A 19,835-nucleotide genomic window follows, 5' to 3' on the forward strand; every position below is an offset into this window, starting at 1 on the left:
CAAATCTGAAAATTATGTGTCTTGGAGTTGCCCTTCTCGAGGAGTATCTTTGTGGTGTTCTCTGTATTTCCTGAATTTGAATGTTGGAATGCTTTGTTAGATTGGGGAAGTTCTCCTGGATAATATTCTGCAGAGAGTTTTCCATCTTTGTTCCATTCTCCCTGTGACTTTCAGGTACACCAATCCGACATAGATTTGGTCTTTTCACATAGTCCCATATTTCTTGGAGCCTTTGTTCACTTCTTTTTATTCTTTTATCTCTAAACTTCTCTTCTCACTTCATTTCATTTGTTTGATTTTCCATCACTAATACCCTTTCTTCCAGTTGATTGAATCAGCTACTGAGGCTTGTGCCTTCCTCAAGTAGATCTTGTGCTTTGGTTTTCAGCTCCATCACGTCCTTTAAGGACTTCTCTCCATTGGTTATTCTGGATACCCATTCCTCTAATTATTTCCAAGGTTTTTAACTTCTTTGTCATGGGTTTGAACTTCCTCCTTTAGCTCAGAGTAGTTTGATCGTCTGAAGCCTTCTTCCTGCAACTCGTCCAAGCCATTCTACATGCAGCTTTGTTCCATTGCTGGTGAGGAGTTGTGTTCCTTTGGAGGAGGAGAGGTGCTCTGATTTTTAGAGCTTCCATTTTTTCTGCTCTATTTTGTCCCCATCTTTGTGGTTTTAACTATCTTTGGTCTTTGATGATGGTGATGTACAGATGGGGTTTTGGTGTGGATATTCTTTCTGTTTGTTAGTTTTCCTTCTAACAGTCAGGACCCTCAGCTGCAGGTCTGTTGGAGTTTGCTGGAGGTCCACTCCAGACCCTGTTTCCCTGGGTATCAGCAGCAGAGGCTGCAGAACAGCAGATATTGGTGAACAGCAAATGTTGCTGCCTGATCGTTCCTCTGGAAGTTTCGTCTCAGGGAATTACCCGGCCATGTGAGGTGTCATTCTGACCATACTGATGGGTGCCTCCCAGTTAGGCTACCTGGGGATCCAGGACCAACCTGGGGAGGCAGTCTGTCCGATCTCAGATATCCAGCTGTGTGCTGGGAGAAACACTACTCTCCTCCATGCTGTCAGACAGGGACATTTAAGTCTGTAGAGGTTTCTGCTGCCCTTTGTTTGGCTATACCCTGCCCCCACAGGTGGAATCTACAGAAGCAGGCAGGCTTCCTTGAGCTGCGGGGGGCTCCACGCAGTTTGACCTTCCCAGCCCCTTCCTTTACCTGCTCAAGCCTCAGCAATGGTGGGCGCCCCTCCCCCAGCCTCACTTCCACCTTGCAGTTTGATCTCAGGCTGCCATGCTAGCAATGAGTGAGGCTCTGTGGGCATAGGACCCTCCAACCAATTCACAGGCTATAATATTCTGATGTGCCATTTGCTAAGACCGTTGGAAAAGTGCAGTGTTAGGGTGGGAGTGACTTGATCTTTCAAGTGCCATCTGTCACACTTTTCTTTGACTAGGAAAGGGAATTCTCTGACCCCTTTTGCTTCCTGGGTGAGGTGATGTCTCACCTTGCTTTGAGTCATACTCGGTCCACTGCATCCACTGTCCTGCACCCACTTGATAACACTCCCCAGTGAGATGAACCCGGTACCTCAGCTGGAAATGGAGAAGTCACCCGTCTTCTTCCTTCACGTCTTGAGCTGATCCCTATCCCTAGGATACAATCAAAAAGCATTCTTTTAATAAATACTAAAACTGTAAAGCTTCTTTTAATAAGTCAGCTTGTTCAATGGTGACATTGTAAACTAATTCCATACAAAACAATCCTGTCATATATACACGTGTATATGTGCTTCAGTGGTCCATACACATCTATGTAAAAAAAAAAAAAAAAGAAATTTTAAAGTACTTATTTTTCTACTTACTTAATTCCAAGCCTCTAGAACATATATCAGATGAATTATTTAACAAATGGCTACCAATTAGTAAATACACTTCATTTCTTTAAAAACAAAGGTGTATTATGTCTTCTTAGAAAATGACAATTTAAACTTTCAGAAACTTTTAGTAAATACTGGTTCTGTAATCATTGTAAAATGTACCCATGAACATCATGTTTAAATTTAAGTAATCTATAAAGCCTAGCTCCCTCAGTGAAAAAACTGTTACAGGTAGTAATAGTAATAGTAACAGTAATAATAATAAAATAGTGCCAGCAGTTTGAAAAATCAGGTCAGTCACAGGTTTCAATAAATATTTCTCTTTCACTACAAGCTTTACCTGAACAACTTTGCTTCTACAAATAGTGCCAGCTTCTGTACACCACTTACTGTCTCCAATGCCTCAATTTCACACTCTCTGCATTTTTCCAAGATTGTGTCTTAACAACAGAGCTCTCCTTTAGTATATTAAGCAAAAAAAAAGTTAATCTTGACTTTTCCTTTTAGGTATTCAATGGCATTTTATTAATCTTGGAGAAAAAGCAAGCCCTATATGGGTAGGAGTTCTGCCAAGTGGAGAAGGCCCTAGCATCAACAACAGAGCCTACAGCTCAGGTGCTAAGTGGGAACTAAGGAAGCAGTGTAAATGTAGATAATTACCAGTTTGCTGCTAGTTGCTCACGTTCTGAAACAAATTTTTGATTCAAATGAAAAAGATTTTCCATTGTAGAAATTCACCTCCTTTTGGATCTATCTTAACATTTTTAGAAATTTTTCCTGTTACATCAGTTTCCTCATTTGTTGATTTTTGTTTTCTCTTACTGTCTAATATGCATTGCTTCTGAATGCATTATTTTATTATGTTCGAACGAGGCAGAGAACAAATAATTCTGATCAAAGATGCCCACTATGCAAACTTCTATCAAATTATTTTTTAAATGTGGGTGATAATTGAGCATTGGTTCTACTAACTAACTTTAGCAAAATTGAAAATCCTCCAACCCCAGCTATAATCCTTGAAAATTTGCTTTCATTTGGCTCCCTTATTGTAATATCCTAGGATCATTCTTGACTATATTATGACTGGGATCATTCATGACTATATTATGGACACACATTGTGTTTTCTCAAGCACAATGTGTATCCATAATATAGTGTGCCAATGCACCTGTATGCACGTGTATTATTGATGCCTTTCAACTGTACTAAAGATCAGCTCTATCCCAAATGCCATTCATTGACTTTTCTCCCTTGGTACCTCCAAAACAGAGGCTGACAAAGGTGTTATTTTTTGACATTCATGTATTACAAAAATGTTGAAAAAGTAATTGGAAGGAAAAACAGAGAAATAGAAAATATATTGTTTAATTTCTAATCATTGATTAACTGAACTGACCTTACTTTATTAATGTTTACCCTAAGTTGAATCAATGGAAATTATATACACTTTTTCAAATCCCTCTGCTTTATGGAAACCAAAGTTGGAGTTAAGAAATCTTCAAAATATAATATCAAAGAGTTACAATTGTGAGCCACTAAAAATAATTTTATCAACAGATGTTTCAACACTGTTAACTTCTCAAAGGTGTCTGACACTCAAGATTTTAGTATATTTAGCAGCATTTCTAACCTCTCAGCAATAGATGCTAGTAAGAACCTTACCAATACCACTTTCAGTCATGAACCAGGGTTAGAGTGAAATCTAAAGTAAAATCTGCAGACCTATAAAAACCCCAGACAATCACGTGGACTGTCTGTTATGTCTATGAGCTTATCCTCTATAATTTTTCCCCTTCTACAGTCTGCTGCAGCCACAGGTAGCTGGATTTTTAAAAACAATTCATACCAGCTTCCACCAGGAATCATTGTACTTATTGATCTTGCTGTATGCTTACATTATTTTCTTATTATTGTCTTTAGATATTTATTTGAAAGTCACTTTGTAAGCCACTTACTGTATATTTGTTTTACAAAAATCAAAGTGTGCTTTATAACAGAGAATCTTAATTCATACATTTTCTACAAAATTGATAATTTGACTTAAAAAAAAAAAAACTTTCTAACATAACCACTAAAACAAAAACCTAACCCCTGGGATTCAAAATTAGAAGTGTAACATTCACTTTAAGTATTTTAAACAAGAGACAAAACATAAACCTCATAAATAACCATAAACTCTGAAATTAGAAAACACTCAGTGATTCATAGACAAAAATAAAAGCAAAACTGCAGGGATGGTAGTTTCAAAACATTCCAAGAAAAAAAAAGTTTCAAACCATCAAAGACAGTCTGGACCCTGAAAATCAATAGTTTATATCAACCAAGTAAACATTTAATCCAGAAAGACAATTATAAAATCGTAAATTTTTTTTTCTTTAAGGATTGTTATATCACCTCCTAGGCACAAATGAAACCTTCAGAATTGAAATCCACACGGTCAAAATGAGGACTTGATTCCTGCTCCTGGAAAAAGCAAAGAAGCCCTTATGTGCTAAATTGTATTTTTTTTCCCCAGTCTTTCTAGAGGACATATGAAAATTTGATAAAATAAACATTTATTTCTCCTTTGCCTAACTCAGAAGTCACTACTGATTGGAAATTCCAGGAATTTGTCACAAATATTTAAGTTGCTGTGTACAAAAATATGGTTTTTTTACACTAGGTTAAGGATAAACAGGAACAAAAGTTAGAGAGACTAGTATTTGTAAAAATCTGAATATTCAAAAGCAGTTTAACATACTGAAGCACTTAGAAAAATCATGCATATTTTTACAACAGTAACATTCTAAAAGAAATGTAAAACAATATACTTTAACCCTCAAGTTTATCTGTAGCTTCAGAGTGAGAAGAAAGTGAATGTTAGGAGAGAGAGATAAACAATCCCCCTGAGAGTTAAAGTAGAATGTTAATACATACCCTGTATTTAAAAGTGATAGTTTTCATATTGCTCTTATTCAAAGTGCCAATGGAATGCAAGCTAAGCTTTTAATAACTAACACATTGCATTTCAGAAATAACAAAAAGCATTCAGAGTTAGCACATTATGACATTTCAAATGCAGAGGTAACTTTCAGTGTTAGCACATTATGACATTTCAAATATAGTTTTCTGAAAAGCAGAAACACAAAAACAAACAGAAAGTTATGAACAATGTAAACTAAATGCAGGAATTAAGTGTGTCCCAAATTTTATAGACAAAGAACTAAAAACAGCAGTCTTAAGTAGGGCTAAAGAGAAATGATAGACAAATGATCAAAGAATCACATGAGAGCGTCAGTGAGACAAATTACAAAAGAACCCTTAAAAAATGGGATAACTACCGAAATAAAGTCTATAATAAAGGGGTTTAACAGCACATTTGAGCAGGTAAATATTCGTTCAATCTGAAGGAATAAAAACTGAAAACACAGTCTGAGGATTAAAATTTAAAAAGAAAGTAAAAAAAAAAAAAAATCAACAGTAAATAGAACACCATGAGGTGTACTGGTACATGCAATATGGACATCTTATAAATGAAGAATAACAGAAGCCAAAAATATGTAAGGCAAAAATGGCTGAACATTTCCTGAACTTAAAAATCTCAATCTAAAGATGAAAGAGGACAAAAATCTTTAACCACAATATAGTCAATGATAGCCACATCAGAAAACATTATGGGCAATCAAGAGCCAATACAAAGAAAATTGTAAAAGCAGATAAGGAATAGCAATTTGCTAAGCACAAGAAGGTCTTGATTAAAGTAACAAATGATTGTTCAGCTGAAACCATGAAGTCAGAAGGTGGTGGGATATCGAAGTTTAACAGAAAAATGCTATCAAACCTGATATATATAACTGGTAAAATGAAATTCAAGCAAACATGTCTGGGTAAAGAAGAGCTAAAGGAAATTGTGACTAAAGCTTCTCTATAAGAAAAATGCTATTACTATTTCAACCCTGGCAAACTTAACTGTTAATGAACAGTCTGTGTGGACAGATATAATCACAGACAATAATATAAATTGAGAAGGATGGACAACTACAAGAGCAGCATATTTTTATATTGTCGACATTAAACACTAAATTATTCACACAAGTTAGTATTGTTCATAATAGGCTATTTTAAAATTTCAATAATAATTGAAATCCCAAATACACCTAATTGTAATATAAAAAATACAACAGAAGGTTTTAAAATATTAGCCAAATTTTTTAAACGAGCAAAAAATAAATTCAGGATCAAGCAGAAGAAAGAGTGTATGGAAAACATGTAAGTCAACGTCAGAGTATGTAACATTTTACTTGTAAGAACTGTAAATGTGAGCTCTTGCTTAAAAAGTCACACATTGTTGCAAGTGTACCCTTAAACGAAGGAGTCACATTTGTGACGTCTATGGGAGGCGTGCGTTAGGTGTAAAGGCAAATAGGCCAAAGTAAAATGATAGTAGATTCTGGGAAAGTTATGCAATGTACAACGGATCACCGTATATCTGTCTGTTCAAGTATACAATAGGTGCAGTGGAAGGATTAGCATGATGCAATTACTATAGAATTCCGAGTCTACATGAAGTTTTCCAGCTTCCAAAAAAAGATTTGCAAAGTAAATAAAAATTAAATTTCATCAATTTTCTAACCCAGATCAGCAGCAGCTACTTATTATTTATTAACCACCTCTGTGGGATGCTGCCTTCCAAATATTTCTGGAGCAGCTTACAAGAGCCATGGTAAACAGAAGGGACTCTGTCCTCCAAATCTCAGGAGGAACTCACTTGCCGATTGCTGCTTCTGCTTATGGAGGTCCCGACAGAGGTGAATAGTCATTGTTTTATTCCCTGAACATTATGCAGGCTCTTTGTCCCTCTGTGCAACCAACTTTCAGTAGATTTAAAAGGCAAAAATATTTTTTTCCTGGTTGTTCTTCTTTTTCTCTGAAGGCATTTGTAGACTAAAACTTTCAAAATTAATCATATATAATTAATCATATATAAAATAATATATATTATATAATATAATATATTACATATTATATATAATATATAACATGTCATTAAATTATACATTATATATAATATAGACTTATATATAGTATTATATATTATGTAACATAATATTATATATAATATCATATATAATTATATTATATAATATAATTAATATATATTATATATCATATATGTCATATGATATATAATACATGTATTATATATACGATATATAATACATGTATTATGTATAGTATATATGATATATATCATATATTATATATTTTATATCATATATACATATCATATGTAATATATAATATATTATATATACTATATCTGATATATATTATATATAATATATCTGATATAGTATATATAAATCATATATATTAATTATATATACACACACAAATGTATATATATATATATAAAATGAAATGTGGTTTTAACGATACGTGCCCCAAAACAATGTGCCTCAAAAAAGACCCCAGAATAAGCTCACTACAGCTGATTTACAGGAGGGAAAGAGCCTATGTAATGAATAAACAAAATGCTACCAAACCATAGAAGTAGAAAATCTTATTTTCAAAGTTACAGCACTTTAAAATTTCAATGCTCTTTTCCACCCCCGGCAAAATCACAAACTACTGAGTGAAATAGGGAAGTATGTCTCATTTTAAGAACAACTACAAAAAAAACTACGAAAAAATAAGTTTTTTGACAGCCCAAATGGCAGCCTTACCAAAATGTAATATTTAAAATTTAGATACTTAATAAGCTAATAGAATAAACAAAGAAGCACAAACAATTATGAACAAAAATTATTAATCTAAAGAGTAAAATTATTTTAAAACCTAAAGAAGTCTAGAGATAAACTGTACAGTGAAATCGAGAAATATGGCTCATTTTAACAATTAAAAAGAAATTATGATCTGAAAGTTTTTTTAGACAGCCCAAATGGTGGTCTTACTAAAACATAATATTCAGAATTAAGTTTCAGAGTCAGCTAATAGAAGAAACAAAAGAAGCACAAAAAGTTGTGAACAAATTTAATAAAAAAGTAAAATTATTTTAAAACCTAAAAGAGTCTAGAGATAAGAGTAAAAAAAAAATTCACTACAGATATTTAAAAGCAGACTTGAGCTGGGGGAAGAACACACTATCAGCAAACCAAAGAAAGAGTGTTAATATTATTAAGTTAGGAAATGATAGAAAAAAAAGTAAAGTAATGAGAACAAATCCTAAAATGCTGTGGAACACTATCAAGCAGCCATATTATGCATACTGGAATTTCAAAGGGTGACAAAAAGAATCAGGAAGACTATTTAGAAACAATAATGGTAAAGAATGTCAAACGCAACAAACTCCAAGTAAGAGAAACTCCAAGAAACAAACTCAAATTATATGATAATTAAACCCTTTGAAAGAAAGATAGAGAAACTCTTGGAAGCAACAAAAGAAGTGGCTAGTAATGTTCCAAGAACCCTCAAAATTAATCAGCAATCTTACCTGAAAACTCAGCGGACAGAAAGCAATAGATTAACATATTCCAAATGGTGTAAGAAGAAACTTTTGAACAGAAATCTGATGTTCAAAACATTGTCCCTTATAAGTGAGGGAGAAATCATGACATTTCCCGATAAAAGCTGGGACATTTCACCAGTAGACTATCTTTTTAAAAAATGCCTTATAGGATACTTCAGAGTAAAATGAACAGACAATAAAGAGCGGTATGAATGAATATATATTACGGTAAAGATAAACGTATAAGATATGATAAAACATAAAAAATAAGAGCGCACACCTCCACAATTTGTTTCCCATGTAATTTAAAACAAAAATATACTTAATAAAAATACTATAACTAACTTGTGTTTTTGACATACAATGCATAAAGGTATGATTTTGAGAACTCAATAAGGAAATCATGGGGGTGAAGCTATACAGCGTTAAGGGATTTGTGTGTTATTGAAAGTAAGCTAGTATAATCTTAAAAGTGGAATAAATTTAGAATATTCAGTGTAATCACAGTATCAATGACAATTAAAAAAGAAAAAGAATAACAGGCAGGTGTAAAGCTTTCTGTACCACACCAGAAAGTAGGAGATGTGGATTTAGTTACTCTCACTTGAGGCTACCAAGCCAGCTATCATGTACCATGAGACAAAGCCCAAGCTGTCCCACCAGGGTGTAAGTGTGGAGAGCCTAAAGCACATGGTATAGCTGCTATTTCAAACAATTTTCACTACACCAGTGGCGATGAAATAGAATAGGCTCATCCATATGCAGAACCTGGTGAAGAACTGGAGGCAGAAAGAAGTGGATTACAGGTGTGACCCTGTAATCCCAGCACTTTGCAAGGCTGGGGCGGGCAGATCACGAGTTCAGGAGATTGAGACCATCCTGGCTAATACAATGAAAACCTGTTCCTACTAAAAATCATAAAGTTAGCCAGGTGTGGTGGCAGGCCCCTGTAATCTCATCTACTCCAGAGGCTGAGGCGGGAGAATCACATGAACCCAGGACGCGGAGGTTGCAGTGAGCCGAGATTGTGCAACTGTGCCACTGTACCCCTGCCTGAGTGATAGCTCAAGACTTTGTCTAAAAAAAAGAAAAATAAATAAAATTTGGTGTTGGAAAGGTTAGGAAGAAACAGTATGACACTTGGGAACCAGAGCAGCACTGGGGAAAAATGTATATATGACTTTAACAGATGACAGACTAAAAAACAGAAAAAATAAAAAATTGGCATGGACCAGAACAACTAGAACTTTTTCAAACAATACCAGAAGATGAACTTCTATATCTACCAAGCCCAACTTTTCTAAGAATGCTCCTAAAACTCTAGCGTCTGGCCAACACCACAAATTCAAAAGCAGCCAGTTACGTGCTGCCAGCCAGAATGTTAGCAGTAATCCAGGGTCACATCTGTCTGACGCAAAGAATATGGAGCTACTATATTCAACTATCAAGAAGGACACTTGTCCCTTACAGCCCTAGTCACAAAAGAACACAGTGAGTGGCATTCAGGAACTCAAGAATCTGGACCCTATTGCAGCAGATCAGCAGGATACAGTGGTCTTCAAGGAGGAGGAAGGGAATCTCATCAGGGCTTTATCAGCTCCCAGGGCAGGACAGTGTGGAATAGAGAACAAGACCCAGATTCACCCACTATTTTCTCAGAAGTCTGGCTCAGTTACTGCTTCCATGGCTGCAGACTCAGCTACCAAAAAAGCTACAGTGTTATTAATGGGGCTATTAGCAGCCAATGGAGAAACAGACATGCTTATATTAGTTGCAAGAGTGAAAGGTGGACAAAGAAATGTTACCGACAATGGCAGAGACCAGCCTTTTATCAAGCAGATGTACTTCACCAGAGGGCTAACAGAAAATGCCAGCACATACAGATATATTGTAGTGAAGTAAGAGGATGGATTCACCCAGATGTTGCTATAAACTAGATCAACATAAAAAAATGCACTGAATATAGAAGTAATTAAAGAAATGGTTAATGCTCTGAATAGGGCTGCTGTGGGTGGGAGCAAGTTTGTGCTGTTCAGTGTAGGTGGAAGTGTCCTTTGCTGTGGTCTCGATTTTGGGTACTTTCTGAAGTATTTAAGGAAGGACAGAAACAGAACAAGCCTTGAAGTGGTGAACACCATCAAGAACACTGTGAATAATTTCAATCAATTTTAAAAGCCTATTTTTATATCAGTCAGCAGCCCATCCTTTGGAATAGGTGCATCCACACTGCCTCTTTGTGATTTCTTCTGAGCTAATGAAAAGGCTTGGTTTCAAATCCCTTATATGACATCTGGACAGAGTCCAGATGGCTGTTGTGTTACTTTAGCTCCTACTTGAACTTTGCATCGTCCAGCCTCCTTAATTATTGTGACCATGAGACATTGCTTCATCCTTTGATTGGTCCCAGCCCAAGGTCTCAGGCCAAGCTGTCACTTCAGCTCCTTTCTTGGTCCAGGGCAAAGTTCCAAGGCTGAGACTTGTAGCTTCTACAAATCATCACTTCAGCTCCAGGTGAATCCAAGACCAAGTTTCAGGGCCAAGCCGAATAACGCTTACTCCAAAAACACTAAGCACATTCCTTTACTTCTCTGCCTTTAGAAACTGTAAAGCACAGTCTCATAATAGGTAAACCACTCACATTCCACCCTCACTGTGAAGAGTTTTTTACTTTCACTTATAAAAGTTTTGATTCAACCTTTTTGCATCCACCCTCCTTAATTTTCTTGGCCATGAGAGAAAGAACTCTGTGTGATACCTCACATTTAGAGATTTCTAGATTGTAGTGCACTAATGAGACCACAATGGTTGAAGTCTGGGAATTGAGCTATGGGATGCATCAGCCTGGCGAGACCAACTGACAAACTGTCCCCACACTGTGATACATACCCTTGGGGGCATTCACCCATATAGTGGTCATGAACAGAGTCGAAAAGGGGCAAGGTAAATTGATACAGCCTAGAAACCTGAGGGACACCATCAAGCAGCCATACATAAGCATTTTGAAAGATTGAAGGAAGAGACAAAAGATCATGGAGACTATTTAACAAAATAGTCATAAAGAATGCAACAATTTAAGACAATAAGTAAGCATCCAAGAAGCTCAACAGACTCCAAGTAACAAAAACTCAAAGAAACAAACTCAAAGTTAGCTGATAATTAAACTGTCTAAAACAAACACAAAGAGAATCTTGAGGATTTTCAAAGGAAGTAGGGGAAGTAGCTAGTCATGTAAAAGGGACCCTAAAAATAGCCAGTGGATTGCTTATCTTAACAACCACTGAAAAGCAGTAGATTACTTATCTGAAAACTAAGATGATAGAAATCAGTAGACTAATATGTTCCAAGTGATGTCAGAAAAAACTGTCAAACCTAAACCTTATGATCCACCAAATTGTCCATCAAAGGTGACGGACACATTATGACATTCCCACATAAAAGCTGGCACCCTTTTCAAGTAGACTACCCTTTAAGAAATGTCTTATGGAGTACTTCAGGGTAGAATGGACAGACACTCAAAAGCAGTATGAACAAGCAAAGGTTAAGGTAAAGATAAATATATGTACAAATATATAAGATGCAACATTTGGCCGGGCACGGTGGCTCACGCCTGTAATCCCAGCACTTTGGGAGGCCGAGTTGCATGGATCACAAGGTCAGGAGATCAAGACAACCCTGGCTAACACGGTGAAAACCCTTCTCTACTAAAAATACAAAAAAATTTACAGACAACCGTGGCAGGCGCCTGTAGTCTCAGCTACTCGAGACGCCGACATAGGAGAATGGCGTGAATCCAGGAGTCGGAGCTTTGAATGAGCCTACATCGCACCACTGCACTCCAACCTGGGTGACAGGGTGAGACTCCATATCAAAAAGAAAAAAAAAAAATTAACAATATGCACCTGCACAATTTGTTCTCCATGTACCTTAAAACACAAATACGTATGTTTATTGCCGCATTATTCACAATAGCAAAGACTTGGAACCAACCCAAATGTCCAACAATGATAGACTGGATTAAGAAAATGTGGCACATCTACACCATGGAATACTATGCAGCCATAAGAAATGATGAGTTCATGTCCTTTGTAGGGACATGGATGAAATTGGAAATCATCATTCTCAGTAAACTATCGCAAGAACAAAAAGCCAAACACCGCATATTCTCACTCATAGGTGGGAATTGAACAATGAGAACACATGGACACAGGAAGGGGAACATCACACTCTGGGGACTGTTGTGGGTTGGGGGGAGGGTGGAGGGATAACATTGGGAGATATACCTAATGCTAGATGATGAGTTGGTGGGTGCAGTGCACCAGCATGGCACATGTATACATATGTAACTTACTGCACATTGGGCACATGTACCATAAAACCTAAAGTATAATAATAATAATAATAATAATTACAATAAAAGAAAAAAAACACAAATATATTTAATTTAAAAAAGCACTTCTAATTTGTGTTTTTGACACAAAATGAATAAAGGTATAATTTTGAGGACTCAGTAAGTGAAATAGTGGAGGTAAATTATACAGGAGTAAAGGTTTTGTATGTTACTGAAGGTAAGCTAGTGTAACTTTAAAAATGTTAGAACATTAGAATGTTCCATACAATCGTCATAGCAACCACAATTAAACAAACAAACACAAAGGAGTAACAGGCAGGAAGAAAGCTTTCTGTTCTACACCAGAAGGTTGTGGCTGTGGATTTAGCTACTCTCACCTGAGGCTACTGAGCAAGCTCTCATGCACCATAGCATAGCTGCTATTTCACACAATTTTCACTACACCAGTGGTGACGAAATAGAAGAGGTTCATCCATACGCAGAAGCTGGTGAAGAACTGGAGGCAGAAAGGAGTGGCTATGTAGAGACACAACTGAAACAATGTTGGCACAGCAACTGCTCCAATCCTGTGTCTTTCCTCATGGCTTCCCAGGAGTTTGAGGTTGAAAGTATTGTTGACAAAAGACAAGATAGAAATGGGAATACAGAGTGTTTGATTTGGTGGAAAGGTTAGGACAAACAGGATGACACTTGGGAACCAGAGCAGCACCTCACGGACTGTGAAAAATGTATACATGATTTTAATAGACGACAGACTGAAAAATGGAAGAAACTGACATGAACTAGAACCAGTAGAATTTTTTCAATCAATGCCAGAAGAAGAACTTCCAGATCTACAAAAGCGAGCTATTCTAAGAACTCTCCTAAAACGCTAGTGACTGATAGACACCACAGATCCAAAAATAGCAAGTTATTTGCTGCCAGCAAGATCGTTAGGAAGAAGGCAGCTTCAATTCTCTCCAACACACAGAATATGGAGATAATAAATTCAACTATCAAGATCCTTGCACCTGACAGCCCCTTTAACGACAAGAAAACTCTGAGTGGCTTTCAGAAACATGGGAAACTGGACCCTGTTGCAGCAGATCAGTAGGACACGGTGGTCTTCAAGGTGACAGAAGGTAAATTCCTCCAGGACAATTTGTCACGTCCTGGTGCAGAACAAACTGGAATAGAGAACAAGACTCAGATACACCCACCAATGTCACAGATGTCTGGCTCAGTTACTGCTTCCATGGCCACAGGTTCAGTTACCCAAAAAGGTATAGTGGTATTAATAGACTCATTAGCAGCCAATGGAACAACAGAGGTGCATACCTCAGTTTCAAAGGTGAAAGGTGGGCAAAGAAATATTACTGATGACAGCAGAGACCAGCCTTTTATCAAGAAGACGTACTTTACCGTAAGGTTAACAGAAAGTGCCAGCACATACAGAGACATTGTAGTGAAGAAAGAGGATGGATTCACCCAGATAGTGCTATCAACTAGATCGACAGAAAAAAATGCACTGAATACAGAAGCAATTAAAGAAATGGTTAAAGCTCTGAATAGTGCTGCTGTGGATGACAGCAAGCTCGTGCTGTTCAGTGCAGCTGGAAGTGTCTTTTGTTGCAGTCTTGATTTTGGGTACTTTGTGACACACTTAAGGAATGACAGAAACAGAGCAAGCCTTGAAATGGTGGATACCATCAAGTAATTTGTGAATACTTTTATTCAATTTAAAAAGCCTATTGTTGTATCAGTCAATGGCCCTGCCATTGGACTAGGTGCATCCATCCTGCCTCTTTGTGATCTCGTGTGGGCTAATGAAAAGGCTTGGTTCCAAACCCCTTATATGAACTTTGGACAGAGTCCAGATGGCTGTTCAACTATTGCATTTCAAAAAATGATGGGTAAAGCATCTGCCAATGAAATGTTATTTGCTGGGCGAAAGCTGACAGCACGGGAGTCATGTGCCAAAGGCCTGGTCTCTCAGGTATTTTTGAGTGGAACTTTCACCCAAGAGGTTATGATTCAAATTAAGGAGCTTGCCTCATATAATCAAATTGTACTGGAAGAATCTAAGGTCCTTGTTCGCTGTAATATTAAGTTGGAGTTGGAACAGGCCAATGAGAGAGAGTGTGAGGTACTGAGGAAGATCTGGAGCTCAGCCCAAGGGATAGAATCCATGTTAAAGTATGTTGAAAATAAGACTGATGAGTTTTAATTGTCAGGCTGTCTGCTTAGGACGCGAGAACTAAGCTGAACCAAATGCATCATGAGTTGCAAGATGCCCTAATCCATCTTCATAGCCCAAAACAGTTTCACCCATAGCTAAGGCTTGGAAACAAAACCGGAAATGTCCAAGCCAGGTATTGAAATTATTACATCATTTTTAAGCACTGTAGTTTTAAAAGAAATAATAAAACAGCTTGTTTGCCCAAATGTGGTTATTTTATGCTCACATAAGCCCAAATATAAAAGCAGACTGTTGGGTACTAGATTCTTCTTGGAAGCCCTAATATGTATCTATGGCTACTACTATATATAAGACCAGAGTTGTGTTTTATTGGATGTTTATGACAGAGAATCCTGTAATAATGTTGATTTTTCTTATTTTTGTATGCTACAATACCTCTACTGGGTTATAAGGCAGCCTTAGCTTCCCTCCCAGAAGGACACAGAACTGTATGAGATGGTGCCCTTGACTTTACAGTGGCACAAGCACTTCAGAGACACACAATTATAAATTAAAAGACTTTTCTTTTAGAATAAATATTTCTGGCACAAAATTCACTGATGATCATTCTCCTAAACTGAACATATGACTAGAATTTGTGGTGAGATATCACTTGATTTCATTTTCCTTTATAAATGTCTAGTTCTTACCCAGTTAACAAAAGAAAACTTTATCTCTCTAAAGTAAAACTTGTTGCACCTTATTAGTGAATTATGGAATCATTTTTGTGGAAATATCCAGGTTCTAATGTTTGTAATGTGAAGATTTAGGTTACCTTAGAGTGTGCTCTTGTTAATAAGTTAAAATTCTGGACACATTATTAAAGGCAGAAACTTCTTTCAAAACAAAGACACCTACACTCTGTATGGCCTTTAAAAGTATCAGTGTCTCTTTTTATGAGCACACAAATTTCTAGAACACTGTATGTGTTCAGTTACCCAAAAGCTCTATGAATACTGTCTTGCTGATTTTTATCGAGGCTCCATTACATAGGCATAATTGAATAATCCACTGGCCACTGGTGATGAATGTCATCTTTGTCACAAGATCTCTAGGGTGTCGCTTCACCAGCCAACAGTCTCTGTGGATGATGTCACCTTTGTGCAAGTTTCCCTTGAGCCTGCTTGTCTAATTTTGCACACCCATCTTACAGCCTGCACTCAGCTCAAACTATGGGCTTAGGTTTCAGTTTGCTATGGATGTGCCAGGCACAGAATGGAGGCAGATGCATGAGTGAGTGTTGGTTGAGTCCAGCCACTGCACACAGCTTTGCATGTTATCTGTGATGAGGTAAGCAGGTCAGGTGCTCGTACAGGTGACAATTCCCTGCAGATCTTTAGGTGAATCAGGCATACCACAAGCTTTCTCTTCTGCAGGCACTGAAGAATGCAGTGTCATCCAAAAAAGAATAAATGCCAGAAAATGCAAAGACCCAAAGACGTCATCTCAGCCCTGGCTTGGGAAAGGTTTAGATCTAGGATATCTAAAGGGCAAATGTCCTGCTTTCTTTTTTCTTCTACTTTTCTTTTTTTCTTTTTCTTATCTATGGAATCACTATGGCTTAAATTAGGTTTTTCAAAGGGCTGTGTCTCTCTTTCTACTGGAGATTAGGATCTTGTCTTTTCTTCACTCTTTCTGTCTTTGACTGCTTTTCTCTCTTTGACATGCTATAGAAGAAATGTGTTTTGGCCCAGCATCTTTCTGTTGACTGTAGGGCTATTTGTCAGAAACAGTAAGATTTTGGCTTAGCAATAACAAAACGTCTTCCTATTTAAGACCCCCCAAAAAAGGGCTAGATATTAGGGAGTCTCTATATATGTATTGATGTATCATAAAACTTCCCCAGGTCTTACTTTATTTATTTAAGGCACTGTAATGAAAAAGAAACTTGCACTTTACTGGCACCTCATTCATTGGGCATTTCCTATAGGGGTAGTAAGGAACATGGAGGGTTGGATGTAAAAACTGGAAAAGCTGATGATGATGTGACTAAAAGATTCTCTACATCAAGAAGATGAGAAAACCTGGAGTAAGAAAATTTTGTTTTGATTGTTTCCAGGGAGAATGTTTCTCTGATGTTTGTGAATTGTTTCTTGTGGGCTTTTCTGATATGACTGCTAAGAAGGCATGAACAATTTTACAATATTTACAAAGATGTTGGTTGTTTCACGGGGCGAAAAGCCTTGCACATAGGAAACTTCAAACAATGTGCCTTCAACCCTCAGAAACTTTCTAGGTCTTCAATAATATTGACAAAGAAAAGCAATATAGTTGTGGTGGATTATTGGGAAAATTTCTACAGGCTGAGAAACAGCCTGGACTATCAGGCTGCAGAGAGAATTTTAAGAATCCTGTACAATCCCATGGCCCAACCAAATAATTTTTTTTTTAAAGCCCAACTTTTTGTGTGTGTGTGCTTAAGACATGCCCACAGCTACTCAGATAAAAAAACAAGACCACGCATTAAAATGTTGTGTCTTTTGTGTAACCAGATTGCTTCCAGGAAATAGTCTCTTTTTCAGAACATGTACATATTGGACTCCAGTGTGTTACAAAGGGCACCTTATATTACTAAATATGCTTTGGGCTCTGAGCCAAATTTCTGTAAATTATCATTTTAGCCTCTGGTCTCATGCCAAGGTCCTGGGCCATGCTTTCACTTTAGCTCTTGTGTGGCTCAGGGCCAAGTCCCTGAGCCAAGCTGAGTCATTGCATCAGCTATTAATAGTTCCAGGCACAAGGACCCAGGAAAGATAAGTAGTACTTTCTTCAAAACTAGTTAGTACATTTTCTTTCTTCTGAGTCCATAAAAATATCAGACTCTTTCTCAGAGTGGGCGACTGACTCTACTCCACCAGAAGTTAACATATTACACATTTGCTATCATCTCCCCTTTTGCATTCATAATTTTTAATTTTCTTGAGATTAAAAAAATCTGTGTGTCACCTGATAGATTTTGGTTCACAGGGTAAAGCAAAGTTTGTTTTTGGTTCATGGACTGGGAAAGGCTTTAATTAAAAAGGTCACTAGTAGCTGGGCGTGGTGGCTCGTGAGTGTTATCACAGCACTGTGGGTGGCCAATGCAGGCAGATCACAAGGAGATCGAGATCGAGACGATCCTGGCTAACATGGTGAAGCTCCCATGAAGTCTATTAAAAATACAAAAAATTAGCTGCATGTGGTGGTGGGCACCTGTAGTGACAGCTACTTGGTAGGCTAAGGCAAGAGAATGGCATAAATCCCAGAGATGGAGCTTGCAGTTACCCAAGATCTTGCAACTGGACTCCAGCTTAAGTGACAGAGTGAGAATCCATTAAATAAAAAAGGTGAGTAGGAGTGCAATTCCAAACTACTTACATTCATATCTGCAGCTTGTCTTCTATTTGCATTCACATCTGCCCCTTGTTCTCTGTGTTTGTTTCTTTATTTTTTCTTTTTTTAATTTCTGAAGAGCAAAGAAAGCTCTGGGCAAGTGCCAGGTAAAATCCGATAGATTGCCTGCCATTCTTACAAAGCTTAGGAGAAAGGGATGTTGGGAGACACATTGGCAGTCTCCTTTCACCCTCCACTGTTGAAAATATTTCCTCTGTTCCAACTATTTTCTTTCACAGAGGATCCAGCTGTCACATAGGACTGAAAGGATATCTAAGTTAATTGAGGATTTCTGGATAAGACTATATCACGGTGTTATGTGAAGACCTCAAAACTAACTCATTTCTGACAGCCTGTCAGAGTATTGCCACCAAAAATTTCAGGCTCTTCTGTGGCATTTTATTTATTTATATTTTGCATTGTGTTGCTAATATCCCTCCTGTTTCACCTTTGTATGCAATGTTGCGATTTGGAGATGTAAGCTCACTGGTAAAAGTCAGTCATTAGAAATATAATTCAAAGAGTTGCTATTTTGTGATTTTTTTCTTTCAAATAGGAAGAATTCAAAATTGTGATCTAAACATTTTTATTTGATAAGGATCTTTTTGTCCGCCAATGATAGATATTCACGTCACTGTAGGGAATGGCATACATTCAAATAAAATTTCTTTTTTTTTGGCTGGTTATTTCTCTTTAAAAAGATGCACACAACCATATATATCTAAAGAGATTCTTTGTGAGACACACCTTTTTTCTGAAGAGAAACATACTGTGGGGACAGGTGATGATCGTTAACCTTCTTTTCCTCACTTTTGAGTATATAAACCCGGGATTCAGCATTTTCATGGAACATTTTAGATCTTAAAATGCAACCTAGTGAAATGAGCTTTTTCTCTGTGGGGAAGCCTTGCCAGTACTTTGCACAAAACCCTTGGTTTTTTAACTCCTCTCTCTCCTATATCTCTCTAATAGTAATAAGACTCTGTGCCCTATCAGAAAACAGAAAATTTCCACTTTCAATAATCAGAAAGAAGGTGCCTTTGAGAGACACATTTTAGCTAAGTACTGTCTTATGAAAGCCAGCCATACAAGCTTTACTTGTTTTGAGGCACACCTTCTTCCTCCAGCAGCACTGACATTTAAACTAACAGATAATTTTATGTTTCAAAGTCAATTGATCTTATTTCCTGCAATTTCAATATTTTTTTCTAAGCCATAGCAAGGCAAGCCACAAATAGCATTAAAATTCTTACTCTATACAACTGTCTTGCTAGAATCCAATGACTATACCATCTTTTTTTTAGGTTCCCAAGTTACTTTGGTTATCTTCTGGGTTGAGCAGACTTAAGAAATCAACCAGGAGTCACCAGTGGAGAGCTAAAGCCTGTGCAGGTAAACGTTACTTGTCCTGGTCTCTAGTTCCTCTGGAACTGTGGGTGAAGGTTTAGCTTGCATCCATGGGGGACAACTATGTCCATCACCAGACTCAGAAAAGACAAGGGGAATGCAAAAACAAGGAATATCCTAT

At 37.1% G+C, this 19,835-nt stretch overlaps 1 pseudogene; it reads left to right on the forward strand.

The window, feature by feature from the left end:
• The first annotated feature begins 13,061 nt into the window (after positions 1 to 13,061).
• On the forward strand, positions 13,062 to 14,923 carry LOC129025978 (testis-specific chromodomain protein Y 1-like; annotated as a pseudogene).
• The last annotated feature ends 4,912 nt before the right edge of the window (positions 14,924 to 19,835 follow it).

The sequence above is a fragment of the Pongo pygmaeus genome, chromosome Y (assembly GCF_028885625.2).
Source record: "Pongo pygmaeus isolate AG05252 chromosome Y, NHGRI_mPonPyg2-v2.0_pri, whole genome shotgun sequence".
NCBI lineage: Eukaryota > Metazoa > Chordata > Mammalia > Primates > Hominidae > Pongo > Pongo pygmaeus.